The 24,914-nt window shown below is 40.3% G+C and overlaps 37 non-coding genes across 37 annotated transcripts; all 37 read right to left on the bottom strand.

Moving 5' to 3' along the window:
- Nucleotides 1-802: 802 nt before the first annotated feature.
- Nucleotides 803-874, bottom strand: trnac-gca. Its single transcript has one exon. It is a non-coding gene; the product is annotated as a tRNA-Cys (tRNA).
- A 505-nt stretch (nucleotides 875-1,379) lies between these two features.
- trnac-gca lies at nucleotides 1,380-1,451 on the bottom strand. The gene has a single exon. It is a non-coding gene; the product is annotated as a tRNA-Cys (tRNA).
- Nucleotides 1,452-1,566: 115 nt separating this feature from the next.
- On the bottom strand, nucleotides 1,567-1,638 carry trnac-gca. The gene has a single exon. It is a non-coding gene; the product is annotated as a tRNA-Cys (tRNA).
- An 871-nt stretch (nucleotides 1,639-2,509) lies between these two features.
- Nucleotides 2,510-2,581, bottom strand: trnac-gca. Its single transcript has one exon. It is a non-coding gene; the product is annotated as a tRNA-Cys (tRNA).
- Nucleotides 2,582-3,081: 500 nt separating this feature from the next.
- Nucleotides 3,082-3,153, bottom strand: trnac-gca. The gene has a single exon. It is a non-coding gene; the product is annotated as a tRNA-Cys (tRNA).
- Nucleotides 3,154-4,210: 1,057 nt separating this feature from the next.
- trnac-gca lies at nucleotides 4,211-4,282 on the bottom strand. The gene has a single exon. It is a non-coding gene; the product is annotated as a tRNA-Cys (tRNA).
- A 121-nt stretch (nucleotides 4,283-4,403) lies between these two features.
- On the bottom strand, nucleotides 4,404-4,475 carry trnac-gca. The gene has a single exon. It is a non-coding gene; the product is annotated as a tRNA-Cys (tRNA).
- A 495-nt stretch (nucleotides 4,476-4,970) lies between these two features.
- On the bottom strand, nucleotides 4,971-5,042 carry trnac-gca. Its single transcript has one exon. It is a non-coding gene; the product is annotated as a tRNA-Cys (tRNA).
- An 877-nt stretch (nucleotides 5,043-5,919) lies between these two features.
- On the bottom strand, nucleotides 5,920-5,991 carry trnac-gca. The gene has a single exon. It is a non-coding gene; the product is annotated as a tRNA-Cys (tRNA).
- Nucleotides 5,992-6,499: 508 nt separating this feature from the next.
- On the bottom strand, nucleotides 6,500-6,571 carry trnac-gca. Its single transcript has one exon. It is a non-coding gene; the product is annotated as a tRNA-Cys (tRNA).
- A 121-nt stretch (nucleotides 6,572-6,692) lies between these two features.
- trnac-gca lies at nucleotides 6,693-6,764 on the bottom strand. Its single transcript has one exon. It is a non-coding gene; the product is annotated as a tRNA-Cys (tRNA).
- Nucleotides 6,765-6,894: 130 nt separating this feature from the next.
- On the bottom strand, nucleotides 6,895-6,966 carry trnac-gca. Its single transcript has one exon. It is a non-coding gene; the product is annotated as a tRNA-Cys (tRNA).
- Nucleotides 6,967-7,642: 676 nt separating this feature from the next.
- trnac-gca lies at nucleotides 7,643-7,714 on the bottom strand. Its single transcript has one exon. It is a non-coding gene; the product is annotated as a tRNA-Cys (tRNA).
- Nucleotides 7,715-9,504: 1,790 nt separating this feature from the next.
- Nucleotides 9,505-9,576, bottom strand: trnac-gca. Its single transcript has one exon. It is a non-coding gene; the product is annotated as a tRNA-Cys (tRNA).
- A 122-nt stretch (nucleotides 9,577-9,698) lies between these two features.
- Nucleotides 9,699-9,770, bottom strand: trnac-gca. Its single transcript has one exon. It is a non-coding gene; the product is annotated as a tRNA-Cys (tRNA).
- A 310-nt stretch (nucleotides 9,771-10,080) lies between these two features.
- trnac-gca lies at nucleotides 10,081-10,152 on the bottom strand. Its single transcript has one exon. It is a non-coding gene; the product is annotated as a tRNA-Cys (tRNA).
- Nucleotides 10,153-10,270: 118 nt separating this feature from the next.
- On the bottom strand, nucleotides 10,271-10,342 carry trnac-gca. Its single transcript has one exon. It is a non-coding gene; the product is annotated as a tRNA-Cys (tRNA).
- A 131-nt stretch (nucleotides 10,343-10,473) lies between these two features.
- Nucleotides 10,474-10,545, bottom strand: trnac-gca. The gene has a single exon. It is a non-coding gene; the product is annotated as a tRNA-Cys (tRNA).
- A 470-nt stretch (nucleotides 10,546-11,015) lies between these two features.
- trnaw-cca lies at nucleotides 11,016-11,087 on the bottom strand. Its single transcript has one exon. It is a non-coding gene; the product is annotated as a tRNA-Trp (tRNA).
- A 124-nt stretch (nucleotides 11,088-11,211) lies between these two features.
- trnac-gca lies at nucleotides 11,212-11,283 on the bottom strand. The gene has a single exon. It is a non-coding gene; the product is annotated as a tRNA-Cys (tRNA).
- A 495-nt stretch (nucleotides 11,284-11,778) lies between these two features.
- trnac-gca lies at nucleotides 11,779-11,850 on the bottom strand. The gene has a single exon. It is a non-coding gene; the product is annotated as a tRNA-Cys (tRNA).
- Nucleotides 11,851-12,362: 512 nt separating this feature from the next.
- On the bottom strand, nucleotides 12,363-12,434 carry trnac-gca. Its single transcript has one exon. It is a non-coding gene; the product is annotated as a tRNA-Cys (tRNA).
- Nucleotides 12,435-13,893: 1,459 nt separating this feature from the next.
- On the bottom strand, nucleotides 13,894-13,965 carry trnac-gca. The gene has a single exon. It is a non-coding gene; the product is annotated as a tRNA-Cys (tRNA).
- Nucleotides 13,966-15,105: 1,140 nt separating this feature from the next.
- On the bottom strand, nucleotides 15,106-15,177 carry trnac-gca. Its single transcript has one exon. It is a non-coding gene; the product is annotated as a tRNA-Cys (tRNA).
- A 309-nt stretch (nucleotides 15,178-15,486) lies between these two features.
- trnac-gca lies at nucleotides 15,487-15,558 on the bottom strand. The gene has a single exon. It is a non-coding gene; the product is annotated as a tRNA-Cys (tRNA).
- A 127-nt stretch (nucleotides 15,559-15,685) lies between these two features.
- Nucleotides 15,686-15,757, bottom strand: trnac-gca. Its single transcript has one exon. It is a non-coding gene; the product is annotated as a tRNA-Cys (tRNA).
- Nucleotides 15,758-15,878: 121 nt separating this feature from the next.
- trnac-gca lies at nucleotides 15,879-15,950 on the bottom strand. The gene has a single exon. It is a non-coding gene; the product is annotated as a tRNA-Cys (tRNA).
- Nucleotides 15,951-16,275: 325 nt separating this feature from the next.
- Nucleotides 16,276-16,347, bottom strand: trnac-gca. Its single transcript has one exon. It is a non-coding gene; the product is annotated as a tRNA-Cys (tRNA).
- Nucleotides 16,348-16,823: 476 nt separating this feature from the next.
- trnac-gca lies at nucleotides 16,824-16,895 on the bottom strand. Its single transcript has one exon. It is a non-coding gene; the product is annotated as a tRNA-Cys (tRNA).
- Nucleotides 16,896-17,016: 121 nt separating this feature from the next.
- On the bottom strand, nucleotides 17,017-17,088 carry trnac-gca. The gene has a single exon. It is a non-coding gene; the product is annotated as a tRNA-Cys (tRNA).
- A 321-nt stretch (nucleotides 17,089-17,409) lies between these two features.
- trnac-gca lies at nucleotides 17,410-17,481 on the bottom strand. The gene has a single exon. It is a non-coding gene; the product is annotated as a tRNA-Cys (tRNA).
- Nucleotides 17,482-18,726: 1,245 nt separating this feature from the next.
- trnac-gca lies at nucleotides 18,727-18,798 on the bottom strand. The gene has a single exon. It is a non-coding gene; the product is annotated as a tRNA-Cys (tRNA).
- A 512-nt stretch (nucleotides 18,799-19,310) lies between these two features.
- On the bottom strand, nucleotides 19,311-19,382 carry trnac-gca. Its single transcript has one exon. It is a non-coding gene; the product is annotated as a tRNA-Cys (tRNA).
- A 306-nt stretch (nucleotides 19,383-19,688) lies between these two features.
- On the bottom strand, nucleotides 19,689-19,760 carry trnac-gca. Its single transcript has one exon. It is a non-coding gene; the product is annotated as a tRNA-Cys (tRNA).
- A 126-nt stretch (nucleotides 19,761-19,886) lies between these two features.
- On the bottom strand, nucleotides 19,887-19,958 carry trnac-gca. Its single transcript has one exon. It is a non-coding gene; the product is annotated as a tRNA-Cys (tRNA).
- Nucleotides 19,959-20,083: 125 nt separating this feature from the next.
- On the bottom strand, nucleotides 20,084-20,155 carry trnac-gca. The gene has a single exon. It is a non-coding gene; the product is annotated as a tRNA-Cys (tRNA).
- A 1,685-nt stretch (nucleotides 20,156-21,840) lies between these two features.
- Nucleotides 21,841-21,912, bottom strand: trnac-gca. The gene has a single exon. It is a non-coding gene; the product is annotated as a tRNA-Cys (tRNA).
- Between the last annotated feature and the right edge of the window lie 3,002 nt (nucleotides 21,913-24,914).

Consider the following 24,914-nt stretch of genomic DNA (forward strand, 5'->3'; position numbering starts at 1 on the left):
TTCCCTTTAAAAAAAAGTTCTAAAGTTCTATTGTGACTCAAAATCTGCCAAGTCCATAGCGGGGCAATCAGCATTTGAATTGGGGACCTCTTGATCTGCAGTCAAATGCTCCATCCCTGAGCTATACCCCCACACAACCAGCAGCTCTCTAAACTGCATACGTGAAAATTAGATCCAAATTTTTGATAATATCAAACAACAACATCTTCCTTTTTAAAAAAAAAAGAGTCTTTGGTTACTCCAAATCTGCCAAGACCAAAGGGGCCACCCAACTTTGAACTGAGGACCTCTTGATCTGCAGTCAAATCCTCTACCACTGAGCTATACCCCACACCAACCATTCTCTAAACTGCATACATGAAGTAGATCTAAATTTTGAAGATATCAAACAACAACATCTTCCCTTTAAAAAAAAGATCTTTGGTTACTCCAAATCTGCCAAGTCCAAAGTGGGCACCCAAATTTGATCTGGGGGACCTCTTGATCTGGAGTCAAATGCTCTATACTGAGCTTTAAAACTATACAGAAGTTAAACCTCAAAACTGGACACAGTAAATTAGATCCTAAATTTTGAGAATACTAAACAACAACTTGTTCAATCTGGCAATAATAAAAAACAACAGCTGCCGTTTGAAGTCAAGGTCTTTGGCTATGCCAAGCATGCTACATCCAAAACAGGGATCTCTTGATAAGCATTCAAATGCTCTGCCATTGACCTATAACCCCCTTGATAGTATAACGCACAAGCCACAAAAACAAACTTAAGCCAAAGATTTGGTTGTACTAAATCTGCCAAGTCCAAAGGGGGCACCCAGATTTGAACTGGGGACCTCTTGATCTGCAGTCAAATGCTCTACCACTGAGCTATACCCCCACACAACCAGCAGCTCTAAACTGCATACATGAAATTAGATCCAACATTTTGAGACTATCAAACAACAACATCTTCAATTTAAAAAAAAAGTTCTATTGTGACTCCAGATCTGCCAACTCCATAGGGGGCACCCAGATTTGAACTGGGGACCTCTTAATCTGCAGTCAAATACTCTACCACTGAGTTATACCCCCCTCACAACCAGCTCTCTAAAACTGCATACACGAAATTAGATCCTAAATTTTGAAAATATCAAACAACAACATCTTCCCTTTAAAATGAAATCTTTGCTTACTCCAAATCTGCCAAGACCAAAGGGGGAACCAAGATTTGAACTGGGGACCTCTTAATCTGGAGTCAAATGCTCTATACTGAGCTATACCATAGAGAAGCAATACCTCAAAACCGGACACAGTAAATTACATCCTAAATTTTGTGTTTCTCAAACAACAACTTCTTCCCTTTAAAATAAATCACTTTTTTACTCCAAATCTGTCAGGTCCTTAGGGGGCACCCAGATTTGAACTGGGGACCTCTTGATCTGCAGTCAAATGCTCTACCACTGAGCTATACCCCCACGTATCAAGCAGCTAAAAACTGCATACATGAAATTAGATCCAAAATTTTGAGAATATCAAACAACAACACCTTCAAAATAAACTATTTCGTGACTCCAAATCTGTCAGGTCCTTAGGGGGCACCCAGATTTGAACTGGGGACCTCTTGATCTGCAGTCAAATGCTCTACCACTGAGCTATACCCCCACACAACCAGCAGCTCTAACTTCCATACATGAAATTAGATCCAAAATTTTGAGACTATCAAACAACAACATCTTCCCTTTAAAAAAAAGTTCTAAAGTTCTATTGTGACTCAAAATCTGTCAGGTCCTTAGGGGGCAATCAGATTTGAATTGAGGACCTCTTGATCTGCAGTCAAATGCTCCATCCCTGAGCTATATCCCCACACAACCAGCAGCTCTAAACTGCATACGTGAAATTAGATCCAAAATTTTGAAAATATCAAACAACAACATCTTCCCTTTAAAAAAAAAAAGATATTTGGTTACTCCAAATCTGCCAAGACCAAAGGGGGCACCCAGATTTGAACTGAGGACCTCTTGATCTGCAGTCAAATGCTCTACCACTGAGCTATACCCCCACACAACCAGCAGCTCTAAACTGCATACATGAAATTAGATCCAAAATTTTGATGATATCAAACAACAACATCTTCCCTTTAAAAAAAAAGATATTTGGTTACTCCAAATCTGCCAAGACCAAAGGGGGCACCCAGATTTGAACTGGGGACCTCTTGATCTGGAGTCAAATGCTCTATACTGAGCTAAACTATACAGAAGCTAAACCTCAAAAACCCGGACACAGTAAATTAGATCCTAAATTTTGAGAATACTAAACAACAACTTGTTCAATCTGGCAATAATAAAAAACAACAGCTGCCGTTTGAAGTCAAGGTCTTTGGTTATGCCAAGCATGCTACATCCAAAACAGGGATCTCTTGATAAGCATTCAAATGCTCTGCCATTGACCTATAACCCCCTTGATAGTATAACGCAAAAGCCACAAAAACAAACTTAAGCCAAAGATTTGGTTGTTCCAAATCTGCCAAGTCCAAAGGGGGCACCCAGATTTGAACTGGGGACCTCTTGATCTGCAGTCAAATGCTCTACCACTGAGCTATACCCCCACACAACCAGCAGCTCTAAACTGCATACATGAAATTAGATCAAACATTTTGAGACTATCAAACAACAACATCTTCCCTTTAAAAAAAGTTCTATTGTGACTCCAGATCTGCCAACACCCTAGGGGGCACCCAGATTTGAACTGGGGACCTCTTGATCTGCAGTCAAATACTCCACCACTGAGTTATACCCCCTCACAACCCAGCTCAAAACTGCATACACGAAATTAGATCCTAAATTTTGAAAATATCAAACAACAACATCTTCCCTTTAAAATGAAATCTTTGCTTACTCCAAATCTGCCAAGACCAAAGGGGGAACCCAGATTTGAACTGGGGACCTCTTAATCTGGAGTCAAATGCTCTATACTGAGCTATACCATAGAAAAGCAATACCTCAAAACCGGACACAGTAAATTACATCCTAAATTTTGTGTTTCTCAAACAACAACTTCTTCCCTTTAAAATAAATCACTTTTTTACTCCAAATCTGTCAGGTCCTTAGGGGGCACCCAGATTTGAACTGGGGACCTCTTGATCTGCAGTCAAATGCTCTACCACTGAGCTATACCCCCACACAACCAGCAGCTCTAAACTGCATACATGAAATTAGATCCAAAATTTTGAGAATATCAAACAACAACACCTTCAAAATAAACTATTTCGTGACTCCAAATCTGCCAAGTACAAAGGGGGCACCCAGATTTCAATTGGGGACCTCTTGATCTGCAGTCAAATGCTCTACCACTGAGCTATACCCCCACACATCAAGCAGCTCAAAACTCCATACATGAAATTAGATCCAAAATTTTGAGACTATCAAACAACAACATCTTCCCTTTAAAAAAAAGTTCTAAAGTTCTATTGTGACTCAAAATCTGCCAAGTCCTAAGCGGGCAATCAGATTTGAATTGGGGACCTCTTGATCTGCAGTCAAATACTCTACCACTGAGCTATACCCCCACACACAACCAGCAGCTCTAAACTGCATACGTGAAATTAGATCCAAAATTTTGATAATATCAAACAACAACATCTTCCCTTTAAAAAAAAAAAAGATATTTGGTTACTCCAAATCTGCCAAGACCAAAGGGGGCACCCAGATTTGAACTGAGGACCTCTTGATCTGCAGTCAAATGCTCTAAAACTGAGCTATATCCCCACACAACCAGCAGCTCTAAACTGCATACATGAAATTAGATCCAAAATTTTGATGATATCAAACAACAACATCTTACCTTTAAAAAAGATCTTTGGTTACTCCAAATCTGCCAAGACCAAAGGGGGCACCCAGATTTGAACTGGGGACCTCTTGATCTGGAGTCAAATGCTCTATACTGAGCTAAACTATACAGAAGTTAAACCTCAAAACTGGACACAGTAAATTAGATCCTAAATTTTGAGAATACTAAACAACAACTTGTTCAACCTGGCAATAATAAAAAACAACAGCTGCCGTTTGAAGTCAAGGTCTTTGGTTATGCCAAGCATGCTACATACAAAACAGGGATCTCTTGATAAGCATTCAAATGCTCTGCCATTGACCTATAAACCCCTTGATAGTATAACGCACAAGCCACAAAAAAAAAACTTAAGCCAAAGATTTGGTTTTTCCAAATCTGCCAAGTCCAAAGGGGGCACCCAGATTTGAACTGGGGACCTCTTGATCTGCAGTCAAATGCTCTACCACTGAGCTATACCCCCACACAACCAGCAGCTCTAAACTGCATACATGAAATTAGATCCAACATTTTGAGACTATCAAACAACAACATCTTCCCTTTAAAAAAAAGTTCTATTGTGACTCCAGATCTGCCAACTCCATAGGGGGCACCCAGATTTGAACTGGGGACCTCTTGATCTGCAGTCAAATGCTCTACCACTGAGCTATACCCCCACAAAACCAGCACAAAACTGCATACACGAAATTAGATCCTAAATTTTGAAAATATCAAACAACAACATCTTCCCTTTAAAATGAAATCTTTGCCTACTCCAAATCTGCCAAGACCAAAGGGGGAACCCAGATTTGAACTGGGGACCTCTTAATCTGGAGTCAAATGCGCTATACTGAGCTATACCATAGAGAAGCAATACCTCAAAACCGGACACAGTAAATTACATCCTAAATTTTGTGTTTCTCAAACAACAACTTCTTCCCTTTAAAAAAATCACTTTTTTACTCCAAATCTGTCAGGTCCTTAGGGGGCACCCAGATTTGAACTGAGGACCTCTTGATCTGCAGTCAAATGCTCCACCACTGAGCTATACCCCCACACAACCAGCAGCTCTAAAAACTGCATACATGAAATTAGATCCAAAATTTTGAGAATATCAAACAACAACACCTTCAAAATAAACTATTTCGTGACTCCAAATCTGCCAAGTACAAAGGGGGCACCCAGATTCGAACTGGGGACCTCTTGATCTGCAGTCAAATGCTCTACCACTGAGCTATACCCCCACACATCAAGCAGCTCAAAACTCCATACATGAAATTAGATCCAAAATTTTGAGACTATCAAACAACAACATCTTCCTTTTAAAAAAAAAAGTTCTAAAGTTCTATTGTGATTCAAAATCTGCCAAGTCCTAAGCGGCCAATCAGATTTGAACTGGGGACCTCTTGATCTGCAGTCAAATGCTCCATCCCTGAGCTATACCCCCACACAACCAGCAGCTCTAAACTGCATACATGAAATTAGATCCAAAATTTTGATAATATCAAACAACAACATCTTCCCTTTAAAAAAAAAAAGATCTTTGGTTACTCCAAATCTGCCAAGACCAAAGTGGGCACCCAGATTTGAACTGAGAACCTCTTGATCTGCAGTCAAATGCTCTACCACTGAGCTATACCCCCCACGTATCAAGCAGCAGCTCTAAACTGCATACATGAAATTAGATCCAAAATTTTAATGATATCAAACAACAACAACATTTACCTTTAAAAAAAAGATCTTTGGTTACTCCAAATCTGCCAAGACCAAAGGGGGCACCCAGATTTGAACTGGGGACCTCTTGATCTGCAGTCAAATGCTCTATACTGAGCTAAACTATACAGAAGTTAAACCTCAAAACCGGACACAGTAAATTAGATCCTAAATTTTGAGAATACTAAACAACAACTTGTTCAATCTGGCAATAATAAAAAAAAAAAGCTGCCGTTTGAAGTCAAGGTCTTTGGTTATGCCAAGCATGCTACATCCAAAACAGGGATCTCTTGATAAGCATTCAAATGCTCTGCCATTGACCTATAACCCCCCTTGATAGTATAACGCACAAGCCACAAAAACAAACTTAAGCCAAAGATTTGGTTCTTCCAAATCTGCCAAGACCAAAGGGGGCACCCAGATTTGAACTGGGGACCTCTTGATCTGCAGTCAAATGCTCTACCACTGAGCTATACCCCCAAACAACCAGCAGCTCTAAACTGCATACATGAAATTAGATCCATCATTTTGAGACTATCAAACAACAACATCTTCCCTTTAAAAAAAAGTTCTATTGTGACTCCAAACCTTCCAAGTCCAAAGGGGGCACCCAGATTTGAACTGGGGACCTCTTGATCTGCAGTCAAATACTCTACCACTGAGTTATACCCCCTCACAACCAGCTCAAAACTGCATACACGAAATTAGATCCTAAATTTTGAAAATATCAAACAACAACATCTTCCCTTTAAAAAAAAAAGATCTTTGGTTACTCCAAATCTGCCAAGACCAAAGGGGGCACCCAGATTTGAACTGGGGACCTCTTAATCTGGAGTCAAATGCTCTATACTGAGCTATACCATAGAGAAGCAATACCTCAAAACCGGACACAGTAAATTACATCCTAAATTTTGAGTGTTTCAAACAACAACTTCTTCCCTTTAAAATAAAATAAATCACTTTTTTACTCCAAATCTGTCAGGTCCTTAGGGGGCACCCAGATTTGAACTGGGGACCTCTTGATCTGCAGTCAAATGCTCTACCACTGAGCTATACCCCCACACATCAAGCAGCTCTAAACTGCATACGTGAAATTAGATCCAAAATTTTGATAATATCAAACAACAACATCTTCCCTTTAAAAAAAAAAGATTTCGTGACTCCAAATCTGCCAAGTACAAAGGGGGCACCCAGATTTGAACTGGGGACCTCTTGATCTGCAGTCAAATGCTCTACCACTGAGCTATACCCCCAAACATCAAGCAGCTCAAAACTCCATACATGAAATTAGATCCACAATTTTGAGACTATCAAACAACAACATCTTCCCTTTAAAAAAAAAGTTCTAAAGTTCTTTTGTGACTCCAAATCTGCCAAGTCCAAAGGGGGCACCCAGATTTGAACTGGGGACCTCTTGATCTGCAGTCAAATGCTCTACCACTGAGCTATACCCCCACACAACCAGCAGCTCTAAACTGCATACATGAAATTAGATCCAAAATTTTGATGATATCAAACAACAACATCTTACCTTTAAAAAAAAGATCTTTGGTTACTCCAAATCTGCCAAGTACAAAGGGGGCACCCAGATTTGAACTGGGGACCTCTTGATCTGCAGTCAAATGCTCTATACTGAGCTAAACAATACAGAAGTTAAACCTCAAAACCGGACACAGTAAATTAGATCCTAAATTTTGAGAATATCTCAACAACTTGTTCAATCTCTTTGGTAATCCAAAACTGCCAAGTCCAAGGGCTGCCAGATTTGAAGTCAAGGTCTTTGGTTATGCCAAATGCTACATCCAAAACAGGGATCTCTTGATAAGCATTCAAATGCTCTGCCATTGACCTAAACCCCCTTTATAGTATAACGCACAACAACAACTTCTTCCAAACTTAAGCCAAAGATTTGGTTGTTCCAAATCTGCCAAGTCCAAAGGGGGCACCCAGATTTGAACTGGGGACCTCTTGATCTGCAGTCAAATGCTCTACCACTGAGCTAATACCCCCACACAACCTGCAGCTCTAAACTGCATACATGAAATTAGATCCAAATTTTTGAGACTATCAAACAACAACATCTTCCCTTTAAAAAAAAGTTCTATTGTGACTCCAAACCTTCCAAGTCCAAAGGGGGCACCCAGATTTGAACTGGGGACCTCTTGATCTGCAGTCAAATGCTCTACCACTGAGCTATACCCCCACACAACCAGCAGCTCTAAAACTGCATACATGAAATTAGATCCAAATTTTGAAAATATCAAACAACAACATCTTCACTTTAAAAAAAAGTCTTTGGTTACTCCAAATCTGCCAAGACCAAAGAGGGCACCCAGATTTGAACTGGGGACCTCTTGATCTGGAGTCAAATGCTCTATACTGAGCTAAACTATACAGAAGTTAAACCTCAAAACCGACACAGTAAATTAGATCCTAAATTTTGAGAATACTAAACAACAACTTTGTTCAACCTGGCAATAATAAAAAACAACACCTGCCGTTTGAAGTCAAGGTCTTTGGTTATGCCAAGCATGCTACATCCAAAAGAGGGATCTCTTGATAACCATTCAAAATGCTCTGCCATTGACCTATAACCCCCTTGAATATAACGCAAAAGCCACAAAAAAAAACTTAAGCCAAAGATTTGGTTGTACCAAATCTGCCAAGACCAAAGGGAGCACCCAGATTTGAACTGGGGACCTCTTGATCTGCAGTCAAATGATATACCACTGAGCTATACCCCCACACAACCAGCAGCTCTAAACTGCATACATGAAATTAGATCCAAAATTTTGAGACTATCAAACAACAACATCTTCCCTTTAAAAAAAAAGTTCTTTCTTGTGACTCCAAATCTGCCAAGTCCAAAGGGGGCACCCAGATTTGAACTGGGGACCTCTTGATCTGCAGTTAAATGCTCTACCACTGAGCTATACCCCCACACAACTACCAGCAGCTCAAAACTGCATACATGAAATTAGATCCTAAATTTTGAGAATATCAAACAACAACATCTTCCCTTTAAATAAACTTCTAAAGTTCTTTGCTCAAAAATCTGCCAAGTCCAAAGGGGGCACCCAGATTTGAACTGGGGACCTCTTGATCTGCAGTCAAATGCTCTATACCTGAGCTAAACCCCCACACAAGCATTCATGAATTAGACCCAAAATTTTGAGACTATCAAACAACAACATCTTCCCTTTAAAAAAAAGTTCTAAAGTTCTATTGTGACTCCAAATCTGTCAGGTCCTTAGGGGGAACCCAGATTTGAACTGGGGACCTCTTGATCTGCAGTCAAATGCTCTACCACTGAGCTATACCCCCACACAACCAGCCAGCTCTAAAAACTGCATACATGAAATTAGATCCAAAATGTTGAGAATATCAAACAACAACAAACCCTTTAAAAAAAAAAAAAGATCTTGGTTACTCCAAATCTGCCAAGACCAAAGGGGGCACCCAGATTTGAACTGAGGACCTCTTGATCTGCAGTCAAATGCTCTACCACTGAGCTATACCCCCACTCACACCAGCAGCTCTAAACTGCATACATGAAATTAGATCCAAAATTTTGATGATATCAAACAACAACATCTTACCTTTAAAAAAGTTTTTTGGTTACTCCAAATCTGCCAAGACCAAAGGGGGCACCCAGATTTGAACTGGGGACCTCTTGATCTGGAGTCAAATGCTCTATACTGAGCTAAACTATACAGAAGTTAAAACTCAAAACCGGACACAGTAAATTAGATCCTAAATTTTGAGAATACTAAACAACAACTTGTTCAACCTGGCAATAATAAAAAAACAACAGCTGCCAAATGAAGTCAAGGTCTTTGGTTATGCCAAGCATGCTACATCCAAAACAGGGCTCTCTTGATAAGCATTCAAATGCTCTGCCATTGACCTATAACCCCCTTGATAGTATAACGCACAAGCCACAAAAACAAACTTAAGCCAAAGATTTGGTTGTTCCAAATCTGCCGAGTCCAAAGGGGGCACCCAGATTTGAACTGGGGACCTCTTGATCTGCAGTCAAATGCTCTACCACTGAGCTATACCCCCAAACAACAAGCAGCTCAAAACTCCATACATGAAATTAGATCCAACATTTTGAGACTATCAAACAACAACATCTTCCCTTTAAAAAAAAAGTTCTATTGTGACTCCAGATCTGCCAACTCCATAGGGGGCACCCAGATTTGAACTGGGGACCTCTTGATCTGCAGTCAAATGCTCTACCACTGAGCTATACCCCCTCACAACCAGCTCAAAACTGCATACACGAAATTAGATCCTAAATTTTGAAAATATCAAACAACAACATCTTCCCTTTAAAATGAAAATCTTTGCTTACTCCAAATCTGCCAAGACCAAAGGGGGAACCCAGATTTGAACTGGGGACCTCTTAATCTGGAGTCAAATGCTCTATACTGAGCTATACCATAGAGAAGCAATACCTCAAAAACCGGACACAGTAAATTACATCCTAAATTTTGTGTTTCTCAAACAACAACTTCTTCCCTTTTAAAATAAATCACTTTTTTACTCCAAATCTGTCAGGTCCTTAGGGGGCACCCAGATTTGAACTGGGGACCTCTTGATCTGCAGTCAAATGCTCTACCACTGAGCTATACCCCCACACAAACTAGCAGCTCTAAACTGCATACATGAAATTAGATCCAAAATTTTGAGAATATCAAACAACAACACACCTTCAAAATAAACTATTTCGTGACTCCAAATCTGCCAAGTCCAAAGGGGGCACCCAGATTTGAACTGGGGACCTCTTGATCTGCAGTCAAATGCTCTACCACTGAGCTATACCCCCACACACATCAGCAGCTCAAAACTGCATACATGAAATTAGATCCACAATTTTGAGACTATCAAACAACAACATCTTCCCTTTAAAAAAAAAGTTCTAAAGTTCTATTGTGACTCCAAATCTGCCAAGTCCAAAGGGGGCACCCAGATTTGAACTGGGGACCTCTTGATCTGCAGTCAAATGCTCTACCACTGAGCTATACCCCCACACAACCAGCAGCTCTAAACTGCATACATGAAATTAGATCCAAAATTTTGATGAATATCAAACAACAACATCTTCCCTTTAAAAAAAAAGATCTTTGGTTACTCCAAATCTGCCAAGACCAAAGGGGGCACCCAGATTTGAACTGGGGACCTCTTGATCTGGAGTCAAATGCTCTATACTGAGCTAAACTATACAGAAGTTAAACCTCAAAACCGGACACAGTAAATTAGATCCTAAAATTTTGAGAATACTAAACAACAACTTGTTCAATCTGGCCAACAGCTGCCGTTTGAAGTCAAGGTCTTTGGTTATGCCAAGCATGCTACATCCAAAACAGGGATCTCTTGATAAGCATTCAAATGCTCTGCCATTGACCTATAACCCCCTTGATAGTATAACGCACAAGCCACAAAACACAAACCTTAAGCCAAAAACATTTGGTTTGTTGTTCCAAATCTGCCAAGTCCAAAGGGGGCACCCAGATTTGAACTGGGGACCTCTTGATCTGGAGTCAAATGCTCTACCACTGAGCTATACCCCCACACAACCAGCAGCTCTAAACTGCATACGTGAAATTAGATCCAAAATTTTGATAATATCAAACAACAACATCTTCCCTTTAAAAAAAAAAGTTTCTATTGTGACTCCAAATCTGCCAAGACCAAAGGGGGCACCCAGATTTGAACTGGGGACCTCTTGATCTGCAGTCAAATGCTCTACCACTGAGCTATACCCCCACACAACCAGCAGATCCAAACTGCATACATGAAATTAGATCCAAAATTTTGAGAAATATCAAACAACAACATCTTCCCTTTAAAATAAAAACAACTTTGCTTTCCAAAAGGTCTGCCAAGACCAAAACCCAGATTTGAACTGGGGACCTCTTGATCTGCAGTCAAATGCTCTCCGAGCTATACCATTGAAGCTATAACCTCAAAACTTGACACAGTAAAACGCACTAAATTTTGAGCCATCAAACAACAACTTCTTCCCTTTAAAAAGATTCACTTTGTTCCAAATCTGCCAAGTCCAAGGGGGCACCCAGATTTGAACTGGGGACCTCTTGATCTGCAGTCAAAATCAACTCTACCACTGAGCTATACCCCAACACAACCAGCAGCTCTAAACTGCATACATGAAATTAGATCCAAAATTTTGAGAATATCAAACAACAACATCTTCCCTTTAAAAAAAAAGATCTTTGGTTACTCCAAATCTGCCAAGTCCAAAGGGGGCACCCAGATTTGAACTGGGGACCTCTTGATCTGCAGTCAAATGCTCTACCACTGAGCTATACCCCCACACAACCAGCAGCTCAAACTGCATACATGAAATTAGATCCCAAATTTTGAAAATATCAAACAACAACATCTTCCCTTTAAAAAAAAAAGACAAAGTTCTTAAATGCTCCAAATCTGCCAAGACCAAAGTGGGCACCCAGATTTGAACTGGGGACCTCTTGATCTGCAGTCAAATGCTCTACCACTGAGCTATACCCCCACACAACCAACAGCTCTAAACTGCATACATGAAATTAGATCCAACATTTTGAGAATATCAAGCAACAACATCTTCCCTTTAAAAAAAATCTTTGCGTTACTCCAAATCTGCCAAGTCCAAAGGGGGCACCCAGATTTGAAACTGGGGACCTCTTGATCTGCAGTCAAATGCTCTACCACTGAGCTATACCCCCACACAACGAGCAGCTCTAAACTGCATACACAAAATTAGATCCAAAATTTTGAGAATATCAAACAACAACAACTTCTTCAAAAAAAAACTATTTTTGTTACTCCAAATCTGCCAAGTACAAAGGGGGCACCCAGATTTGAACTGGGGACCTCTTGATCTGCAGTCAAATGCTCTACCACTGAGCTATACCCCCACAAATCAAGCAGCTCTACACTGCATACATGAAATTAGATCCAAAATTTTGAGACTATCAAACAACAACATCTTCCCTTTAAAAAAAAAGTTCTAAAGTTCTATTGTGACTCAAAATCTGCCAAGTCCTAAGCGGGCAATCAGATTTGAATTGGGGACCTCTTGATCTGAAGTCAAATGCTCTACCACTGAGTTATACCCCCCACACAACCAGCAGCTCTCAAAACTGCATACGTGAAATTAGATCCAAAATTTTGATAATATCAAACAACAACATCTTCCCTTTAAAAAAAATAACTAAAGATCTTTGGTTGTTCCAAATCTGCCAAGACCAAAGTGGGCACCCAGATTTGAACTGAGGACCTCTTGATCTGCAGTCAAATGCTCTAAAACTGAGCTATATCCCCACACAACCAGCAGCTCTAAACTGCATACATGAAATTAGATCCAAAATTTTGATGATATCAAACAACAACATCTTTCCTTTTAAAAAAGATCTTTGGTTACTCCAAATCTGCCAAGACCAAAGGGGGCACCCAGATTTGAACTGGGGACCTCTTGATCTGGAGTCAAATGCTCTATACTGAGCTAAACTATACAGAAGTTAAACCTCAAAACCGGACACAGTAAATTAGATCCTAAATTTTGAGAATACTAAACAACAACTTGTTCAACCTGGCAATAATAAAAAAACAACAGCTGCGCGTTTGAAGTCAAGGTCTTTGGTTATGCCAAGCATGCTACATCCAAAACAGGGATCTCTTGATAAGCATTCAAATGCTCTGCCATTGACCTATAACCCCCTTGATAGTATAACGCACAAGCCACAAAAACAAACTTAAGCCAAAGATTTGGTTGTTCCAAACCTGCCAAGTCCAAAGGGGGCACCCAGATTTGAACTGGGAACCTCTTGATCTGCAGTCAAATGCTCTACCACTGAGCTATACCCCCACACAACCAGCAGCTCTAAAACTGCATACATGAAATTAGATCCAACATTTTGAGACTATCAAACAACAACATCTTCCCTTTAAAAAAAAAAACTTTCTATTGTGACTCCAGATCTGCCAACTCCATAGGGGGCACCCAGACTTGAACTGGGGGACCTCTTGATCTGCAGTCAAATACTCTACCACTGAGTTATACCCCCTCACAACCAGCTCAAAACTGCATACACGAAATTAGATCCTAAATTTTGAAAATATCAAACAACAACATCTTCCCTTTAAAAAAAAAAGATCTTTGGTTACTCCAAATCTGCCAAGACCAAAGGGGGAACCCAGATTTGAACTGGGGACCTCTTAATCTGGAGTCAAATGCTCTATACTGAGCTATACCATAGAGAAGCAATACCTCAAAACCGGACACAGTAAATTACATCCTAAATTTTGTGTTTCTCAAACAACAACTTCTTCCCTTTAAAATAAATCACTTTTTTACTCCAAATCTGTCAAGTCCAAAGGGGGCACCCAGATTTGAACTGGGGACCTCTTGATCTGCAGTCAAATGCTCTACCACTGAGCTATACCCCCACGTATCAAACAGCTAAAAACTGCATACATGAAATTAGATCCAAAATTTTGAGACTATCAAACAACAACACCCTTCTTTAAAAAAGTAAAAAGTTTTTTGTGACTCCAAATCTGCCAAGTACAAAGGGGGCACCCAGATTTGAACTGGGGACCTCTTGATCTGCAGTCAAATGCTCTACTACTGAGCTATACCCCCACAGCATCCTGAAACTATACCCCCACCAAAATTTGAGACAAACAACATCTTCAGCAGCAAAAAAACTGCATACATGAAATTGAGATCCAAAATTTTGAGAACTATCAAAACAACAACATCTTCCCTTTAAAAAAAAATCCATTTTTGATAATTAAACTCCAAATTTCTGCCAAAAAAGATCTTGTTCCAAAATCTGCCAAGACCAAAGGGGCACCCAGATTTGAACTGAGGACCTCTTGATCTGCAGTCAAATGCTCTACCACTGAGCTATACCCCCACACAACCAGCAGCTCTAAACTGCATACATGAAATTAGATCCTAAATTTTGAAGATATCAAACAACAACATCTTCCCTTTAAAGATCTATTCTTTGGTTACTCCAAATCTGCCAAGACCAAAGGGGGCACCCAGATTTGAACTGGGGACCTCTTGATCTGGAGTCAAATGCTCTATACTGAGCTAAACTATACAGAAGTTAAACCTCAAAACCGGACACAGTAATTAGATCCTAAATTTTGAGAATACTAAACAACAACTTGTTCAATCTGGCAATAATAAAAAGCAACAGCTGCCGTTTGAAGTCAAGGTCTTTGGTTATGCCAAGCATGCTACATCCAAAACAGGGATCTCTTGATAAGCATTCAAATGCTCTGCCATTGACCTATAACCCCCTTGATAGTATAACGCACAAGCCACAAAAACAAACTTAAGCCAAAGATTTGGTTGTTCCAAATCTGCCAAGACCAAAGGGGGCACCCAGATTTGAACTGGGGAACTCTTGATCTGCAGTCAAATGCTCTACCACTGAGCTATACCCCCACACAACCAGCAGCTCTAAACTGCATACATGAAATTAGATCCAACATTTTGAGACTATCAAACAACAACATCTTCCTTTTAAAAAAAAAAAAGATCTTTGGTGACTCCAAACCTTCCAAGTCCAAAGGGGGCACCCAGATTTGAACTGGGGACCTCTTGATCTGCAGTCAAATGCTCTACCACTGAGCTATACCCCCACACAACCAGCAGCTCAAAACTGCATACATGAAATTAGATCCTAAATTTTGAGAATATCAAACAACAACATCTTCCCTTTAAAATGAAATCTTTGTGACTCCAAATCTGCCAAGACCAAAGGGGCAACCCAGATTTGAACTGGGGACCTCTTGATCCGCAGTCAAATGCTCTATACTGAGCTATACCATCCACAAGCAGCTCAAAACTGGAAACAGTAAATTAGATCCTAAATTTTGAAGATATCAAACAACAACATCTTCCCTTTAAAAATGAAATCTTTTTTTACTCCAAAAATCTGCCAAGTCCAAAGGGGGCACCCAGATTTGAACTGGGGACCTCTTGATCTGCAGTCAAATGCTCTACCACTGAGCTATACCCCCACACAGGTCAGCTCAAAACTGGATACATGAAATTAGATCCAAAATTTTGAGAATTATCAAACAACAACATTCTTCCCTTTAAAAAAAAAGTTCTAAACTTTGTTGACTCCAAATCTGCCAAGTCCAAAGGGGGCACCCAGATTTGAACTGGGGACCTCTTGATCTGCAGTCAAATGCTCTACCACTGAGCTATACCCCCACACAACCAGCAGCTCTAAAACTCCATACATGAAATTAGATCCACAAATTTTGAGAATATCAAACAACAACATCTTCCTTTTAAAAAAACTATTTCTGACTCCAAATCTGCCAAGTACCAAAGGGGGCACCCAGATTTGAACTGGGGACCTCTTGATCTGCAGTCAAATGCTCTACCACTGAGCTATACCCCCACACATCAAGTAACTCAAAACTCCATACATGAAATTAGATCCAAAATTTTGAGAAAATACTATCAAACAACAACATCTTCCCTTTAAAAAAAAAAAAGTTCTTTGGTGAATCAAAATCTGCCAAGTCCAAAGGGGGCACCCAGATTTGAACTGGGGACCTCTTGATCTGCAGTCAAATGCTCTATCACTGAGCTATACCCCCACACAACCAGCAGCTCTAAACTGCATACATGAAATTAGATCCAAAATTTTAAGAATATCAAACAACAACATCTTCCCTTTAAAAAAAAAACTCTTTGGTTACTCCAACATCTGCCAAGACCAAAGGGGGCACCCAGATTCGAACTGGGGACCTCTTGATCTGCAGTCAAATGCTCTACCACTGAGCTATACCCCCACACAACCAGTAGCTCTAAACTCCATACATGAAATTAGATCCAAAATTTTGACGACTATCAAACAACAACATCTTCCCTTTAAAAAAAAAGATCTTTGGTTACTCCAAATCTGCCAAGACCCAAAGGGGGCACCCAGATTTGAACTGGGGACCTCTTGATCTGGAGTCAAATGCTCTATACTGAGCTAAACTATACAGAAGTTAAACCTCAAAAAAGGACACAGTAAATTAGATCCTAAATTTTGAGAATACTAAACAACAACTTGTTCAATCCGGCAATAATAAAAAAACAACAGCTGCCGTTTGAAGTCAAGGTCTTTGGTTATGCCAAGCATGCTACATCCAAAACAGGGATCTCTTGATAAGCATTCAAATGCTCTGCCATTGACCTATAACCCCCTTGATAGTATAACGCACAAGCCACAAAAAACAAACTTAAGCCAAAGATTTGGTTGTTCCAAATCTGCCAAGTCCAAAGGGGGCACCCAGATTTGAACTGGGGACCTCTTGATCTGCAGTCAAATGCTCTACCACTGAGCTATACCCCCACACAACCAGCAGCTCTAAACTGCATACATGAAATTAGATCCAAAATTTTGAGACTATCAAACAACAACATCTTCCCTTTAAAAAAAAGTTCTATTGTGACTCCAAATCTGCCAAGTCCAAAGGGGGCACCCAGATTTGAACTGGGGACCTCTTGATCTGCAGTCAAATGCTCTACCACTGAGCCATACCCCCACACAACCAGCAGCTCTAAACTGCATACACAAAATTAGATCCAAAATTTTGAAAATATCAAACAACAACATCTTCCCTTTAAAAAAAAAAGATTTTGGTTACTCCAAATCTGCCAAGTCCAAAGGGGGCACCCAGATTTTAACTGGGGACCTTCTTGATCTGCAGTCAAATGCTCTACCACTGAGCTATACCCCCAGAGAATCAAGCAGCTCAAAACTCCATACAGAAATTAGATCCAAAATTTTGAGACTATCAAACAACAACATTCTTCCCTTTAAAAAAAATCAAAGTTTTTGGTTACTCCAAATCTGCACAATCCTTAGGGGGCACCCAGATTTGAACTGGGGACCTCTTGATCTGCAGTCAAATGCTCTACCACTGAGCTATACCCCCACACAACCAGCAGCTCTAAACTGCATACATGAAATTAGATCCAAAATTTTGATAATATCAAACAACAACACCTTCCTTTTAAAAAAAAAAAAGATCTTTGGTTACTCCAAATCTGCCAAGACCAAAGGGGGCACCCCAGATTTGAACTGAGGACCTCTTGATCTGCAGTCAAATGCTCTACCACTGAGCTATACCCCCACACAACCAGCAGCTCTAAACTGCATACATGAAATTAGATCCAAAATTTTGATGATATCAAACAACAACATCTTCCCTTTAAAAAAAAGATCTTTGGTTACTCCAAATCTGCTAAGTACAAAGGGGGCACCCAGATTTGAACTGGGGACCTCTTGATCTGGAGTCAAATGCTCTATACTGAGCTAAACTATACAGAAGTTAAACCTCAAAACCGGACACAGTAAATTAGATCCTAAATTTTGAGAATAATAAACAACAACTTGTTCAATCTGGCAATAATAAAAAACAACAGCTGCCGTTTGAAGTCAAGGTCTTTGGTTATGCCAAGCATGCTACATCAAAAACAGGGATCTCTTGATAAGCATTCAAATGCTCTGCCATTGACCTATAACCCCCTTGATAGTATAACGCACAAGCCACAAAAACAAACTTAAGCCAAAGATTTGGTTGTTCCAAATCTGCCAAGACCAAAGGGAGCAACCAGATTTGAACTGGGGACCTCTTGATCTGCAGTCAAATGCTCTACCACTGAGCTATACCCCCACACAACCAGCAGCTCTAAACTGCATACATGAAATTAGATCCAACATTTTGAGACTATCAAACAACAACATCTTCCCTTTAAAAAAAAGTTCTATTGTGACTCCAGATCTGCCAACTCCATAGGGGGCACCCAGATTTGAACTGGGGACCTCTTGATCTGCAGTCAAATACTCTACCACTGAGTTATACCCCCTCCCCACAACCAGCTCAAAACTGCATACACGAAATTAGATCCTAAATTTTGAAAATATCAAACAACAACATCTTCCCTTTAAAATGAAATCTTTGCTTACTCCAAATCTGCCAAGACCAAAGGGGGAACCCAGATTTGAACTGGGGACCTCTTAATCTGGAGTCAAATGCTCTATACTGAGCTATACCATAGAGAAGCAATACCTCAAAACCGGACACAGTAAATTACATCCTAAATTTTGTGTTTTCTCAAACAACAACTTCTTCCCTTTAAAATAAATCACTTTTTTACTCCAAATCTGTCAGGTCCATAGGGGGCACCCAGATTTGAACTGGGGACCTCTTGATCTGCAGTCAAATGCTCTACCACTGAGCTATACCCCCACACACAACCAGCAGCTCTAAACTGCATACATGAAATTAGATCCAAAATTTTGAGACTATCAAACAACAACACCTTCAAAATAAACTATTTTGTGACTCCAAATCTGCCAAGTACAAAGGGGGCACCAGATTTGAACTGGGGACCTCTTGATCTGCAGTCAAATGCTCTACCACTGAGCTATACCCCCACACATCAAGCAGCTCAAAACTCCATACATGAAATTAGATCCAAAATTTTGAGACTATCAAACAACAACATCTTCCCTTTAAAAAAAAGTTCTAAAGTTCTATTGTGACTCAAAATCTGCCAAGTCCTAAGCGGGCAATCAGATTCGAATTGGGGACCTCTTGATCTGCAGTCAAATGCTCCATCCCTGAGCTATACCCCCACACACCCAGCAGCTCTAAACTGCATACGTGAAATTAGATCCAAAATTTTGATACATCAAACAACAACATCTTCCCTTTAAAAAAAAAGACTCTTTGGTGACTCCAAATCTGCCAAGTACCAAAGGGGGCACCCAGATTTGAACTGGGGACCTCTTGATCTGCAGTCAAATGCTCTACCACTGAGCTATACCCCCACACAACCAGCAGCTCAAAACTGCATACATGAAATTAGATCCAAAATTTTGAGACTATCAAACAACAACATCTTCCCTTTAAAAAAAGGTCTTATGGTTACTCCAAATCTGCCAAGTACAAAGGGGGCACCCAGATTTGAACTGGGGACCTCTTGATCTGCAGTCAAATGCTCTATACTGAGCAATACCCCCACACAACCAAGCAGCTCAAAACTGCATACATGAAATTAGATCCAAAATTTTGAGAATATCAAACACAACACCTTCAAATAAACAATTTCGTGACTCCAAATCTGCCAAGTACAAAGGGGGCACCCAGATTTGAACTGGGGACCTCTTGATCTGCAGTCAAATGCTCTACCACTGAGCTATACCCCCACACAACCAGCAGCTCTAAACTGCATACATGAAATTAGATCCAAAATTTTGAGAATATCAAACAACAACACTTCCCTTTAAAAAAAAGCCAAAGTTTTATTGTGACTCCAAACCTTCCAAGTCCAAAGGGGGCACCCAGATTTGAACTGGGGACCTCTTGATCTGCAGTCAAATGCTCTACCACTGAGCTATACCCCCACACAACCAGCAGCTCTAAACTGCATACATGAAATTAGATCCACAATTTTGAGACTATCAAACAACCACATCTTCCCTTTAAAAAAAAAAAAGATCTATTGTGACTCCAAATCTGCCAAGACCAAAGGGGGCACCCAGATTTGAACTGGGGACCTCTTGATCTGCAGTCAAATGCTCTACCACTGAGCTATACCCCCACACAACCAGCAGCTCTAAACTGCATACATGAAATTAGATCCAAAATTTTGATAATATCAAACAACAACATCTTCCCTTTAAAAAAAAAAGATCTTTGGTTACTCCAAATCTGCCAAGTCCAAAGGGGGCACCCAGATTTGAACTGGGGACCTCTTGATCTGGAGTCAAATGCTCTATACTGAGCTAAACTATACAGAAGTTAAACCTCAAAAACCGGACACAGTAAATTAGATCCTAAATTTTGAGAATACTAAACAACAACTTGTTCAACCTGGCAATAATAAAAAAACAACAGCTGCCGTTTGAAGTCAAGGTCTTTGGTTATGCCAAGCATGCTACATCCAAAACAGGGATCTCTTGATAAGCATTCAAATGCTCTGCCATTGACCTATAACCCCCTTGATAGTATAACGCAACAAGCCACAAAAAACAAACTTAAGCCAAAGATTTGGTAGCACAAAATAAACCAAATCCAAAAGTGGCACCCAGATTCGAACTGGGGACCTCTTGATCTGCAGTCAAATGCTCTACCACTGAGCTATACCCCCACACAACCAGCAGCTCTAAACTGCATACATGAAATTAGATCCAACATTTTGAGACTATCAAACAACAACATCTTCCCTTTAAAAAAAAAAAAAGATCTATTGTGTGACTCCAAATCTGCCAAGACCAAAGGGGGCACCCAGATTTGAACTGGGGGACCTCTTGATCTGCAGTCAAATGCTCTACCACTGAGCTACCCCCACACCCAGATGTATAACGCTCACAACCCATAAAAATTAGATCCAAATTTTCGTGAGCTCAAACAAAACACCCAGATTTGAACGGGGAATCTCTGCCAATAATAAAAACAAACAGACTCCTGTTGAAATGAGATCCAAAATTTGAGACTAAAACAAACAACATCTTCCCTTTAGTCAAGGTCATTGGTTATCCAAAATCTGCCAAGTACCAAAGCGGGCACCCCAGATTTGAACTGGGAACCTCTTGATCTGCAGTCAAATGCTCTCCACTGCGCTATACCCCCACACAACCAGCAGCTTAAATTAGATCCAAAATTTTGATAATATCAAACAACAACATCTTCCCTTTAAAAAAAAAAAAGATCTTTGGTTACTCCAAATCTGCCAAGACCAAAGGGGGCACCCAAATTTGAACTGAGGACCTCTTGATCTGCAGTCAAATGCTCTACCACTGAGCTATACCCCCACACAACCAGCAGCTCTAAACTGCATACATGAAATTAGATCCAAAATTTTGATGATATCAAACAACAACATCTTACCTTTAAAAAAGTTTTTTGATTACTCCAAATCTGCCAAGACCAAAGGGGGCACCCAGATTTGAACTGGGGACCTCTTGATCTGGAGTCAAATGCTCTATACTGAGCTAAACTATACAGAAGTTTAAACCTCAAAACCGGACACAGTAAATTAGATCCTAAATTTTGAGAATACTAAACAACAACTTGTTCAACCTGGCAATAATAAAAAAACAACAGCTGCCGTTTGAAGTCAAGGTCTTTGGTTATGCCAAGCATGCTACATCCAAAACAGGGATCTCTTGATAAGCATTCAAATGCTCTGCCATTGACCTATAACCCCCTTGATAGTATAACGCACAAGCCACAAAAACAAACTTAAGCCAAAAGATTTGGTTGTACCAAATCCGCCAAGTCCAAAGGGGGCACCCAGATTTGAACTGGGGACCTCTTGATCTGCAGTCAAATGCTCTACCACTGAGCTATACCCCCACACAACCAGCAGCTCTAAACTGCATACATGAAATTAGATCCATCATTTTGAGACTATCAAACAACAACATCTTCCCTTTAAAAAAAAAAGTTCTATTGTGACTCCAGATCTGCCAACTCCATAGGGGGCACCCAGATTTGAACTGGGGACCTCTTGATCTGCAGTCAAATACTCTACCACTGAGTTATACCCCCTCACAACCAGCTCAAAACTGCATACACGAAATTAGATCCTAAATTTTGAAAATATCAAACAACAACATCTTCCCTTTAAAATGAAATCTTTGCTTACTCCAAATCTGCCAAGACCAAAGGGGGAACCCAGATTTGAACTGGGGACCTCTTAATCTGGAGTCAAATGCTCTATACTGAGCTATACCATAGAGAAGCAATACCTCAAAACCGGACACAGTAAATTACATCCTAAAATTTTGTGTTTCTCAAACAACAACTTCTTCCCTTTAAAATAAATCACTTTTTTACTCCAAATCTGTCAACTCCATAGGGGGAACCCAGATTTGAACTGAGGACCTCTTGATCTGCAGTCAAATGCTCTACCACTGAGCTATACCCCCACACAACCAGCAGCTCCAAAACTGCATACATAAAATTAGATCCAAAATTTTGAGAATATCAAACAACAACACATTCAAAAATAAACTATTTCGTGACTCCAAATCTGCCAAGTACAAAACGGGGGGCACCCAGATTTAAACTGGGGACCTCTTGATCTGCAGTCAAATGCTCTACCACTGAGCTATACCCCCACACATCAAGCAGCTCAAAACTCCCATACATGAAATTAGATCCAAAATTTTGAGCCTATCAAACAACAACATCTTCCCTTTAAAAAAAAAAGTTCTAAAGTTCTATTGTGACTCAAAATCTGCCAAGTCCTAAGCGGGCAATCAGATTTGAATTGGGGACCTCTTGATCTGCAGTCAAATACTCTACCACTGAGCTATACCCCCACACAACCAGCAGCTCTAAACTGCATACATGAAATTAGATCCAAAATTTTGAGAATATCAAACAACAACACCTTCAAAATAAACTATCTCGTGACTCCAAATCTGCTGAGTACAAAGGGGGCACCCAGATTTGAACTGGGGGACCTCTTGATCTGCAGTCAAATGCTCAGTACTGGAGCTATGACCAACATTAAGCTATACACCTAGCTCAAATTTCGGGACTCCAAATCATAAATTCCTTGATCTCAAAACACTGAGCTATACCCCCACTAAGCAGTAAATTTAGATCCTAAATTTTGTGTTTTCCTGTTTCCCTTTTTTATTACTCTTCCAACATCTGTCCGGTCCTTAGGGGGCAACCAGATTGAACTGGGGACCTCTTGATCTGCAGTCAAATGCTCTACCACTGAGCTATACCCCACACGTAGAGCAGCTCTAAAAATGCATACATGAAATTAGATCCAAAAATTTTGAGAATATCAAACACAACACCAGTTCAAATCTGGGTTCCCCCTTGGTCTCCAAATTGGGTAAGCACAATAGGGGGCACCCAATTAAAGGAAAGCTGTGTGTTGTGATGATTTTCAAAATCGTTGTATCTAATTTCAGTGTGCTGCAGTTTTGAGCTGCTGGTTGTGAGGGGGTATAACGCAGTGGTAGTCGTATTTGGACTGCAGATCAAGAGGTCCCCAGTTCAAATTTGTGGCCCCTTTGGGATCTCGGCAGATTTGGAACAACCCAAGACTTTGGCTGTTGTGTTTTTGGTGGAGTGGCATATACTATCAAGGGGGTTGGGTTACCAATGGCAGAGCATTTGAAGGCTTCACAAGAAGACCTTGTGGATGTAGCAGCTTCGCTAACCAACGTTGTCTAACGGGCAAGCTGAGTTTTGTATCATGGCCAGATTGAAAAAGTTGTTTAGAGGCTGTTCTTAGGACTAATTTACTGGGTCAGCTCAGGTGGTAAGCATTTGACTCAGTATAGAGCATTGACTCAGACTCAAGAGGTCCCCAGTTCAAATCTTGGGTTCCCCCTTTGGTCTCGGCAGATTTGGAGTAACCAATAGATCTTTTTTTTAAAGGGAAGATGTTTGTTGTTTGATAGGGTCTCACAAGTTGGATCTAATTTCATGTATGCAGTTTAGACCTGCTGGTTGTGTGGGGGTATAGGTCAGTGGCAGAGCATTTGACTGCATATCAAGAGGTCCCAAGTTCAAATGTTGGGTGCCCCCTAAGGACGTGGCAGATTTGGAGTAAAACGCGCTGTTGATTTTTATTTTAAAAGGAAGCTATGTTGTTGTTTAGTTTGAGTCTCAAAATTTAGGATCTAATTTACTGTCGGTCCGGTTCGAGGTTTAACTTCTTTTATAGGTATAGCTCAGTATCTAGAGCATTTGACTCCAGATCAAGAGGTCCCCCAGTTCAAATCTGGGTGCCCCCTTTGGACTTGGCAGATTTAGAGTACTCAAGATCTTCATTTTTAAAGGGAAGATGTTGTTTTTTGAGATTTCCAAATTTGTGGATCTAATTTCGTTGTATGCAGTTAGAGCTGCTGGGTGTGAGGGGGTATAGGTCAGTGGCAGAGCAATTTGAACTGCAGATCAAGAGGTCCTCCTGTTCAAATTTGGGATGCCCCATGCTTGGCATTGCCAAAGATCTGGAGTAACAAAAGGCAGCTTTTTTTTTTTATTATTGAAGATTGTTGTTGTTGTTTATTATCTCAAAATTTTGGATCTATTTTCCATGTGTCCGGTTTCGAGTTTTAACGGTTGTGTGGGGGTATAGCTCAGTGGTAGAGCATTTGACGGCATGATCAAGAGGTCCCCAGTTCAAATCTGGGTGCCCCTTTGGACTTGCTCAGATTTGGAGTAACCAAAGATCTTTTTTTTAAAGGGATTTGATGTTGTGTTTTCTCCTATCAAAAGTTTGGATTCTAATTTCAATGGTATGCAGTTTAGAGCTTGCTGGTGATCCCTGTGTTGGATATAGCCCAGCTTGCATAGAGAATTTGACTGCAGCTCAAGAGGTCCCC

This window comes from Cyprinus carpio, chromosome A11 (assembly GCF_018340385.1).
Source record: "Cyprinus carpio isolate SPL01 chromosome A11, ASM1834038v1, whole genome shotgun sequence".
NCBI classification, from domain to species: Eukaryota; Metazoa; Chordata; class Actinopteri; order Cypriniformes; family Cyprinidae; genus Cyprinus; species Cyprinus carpio.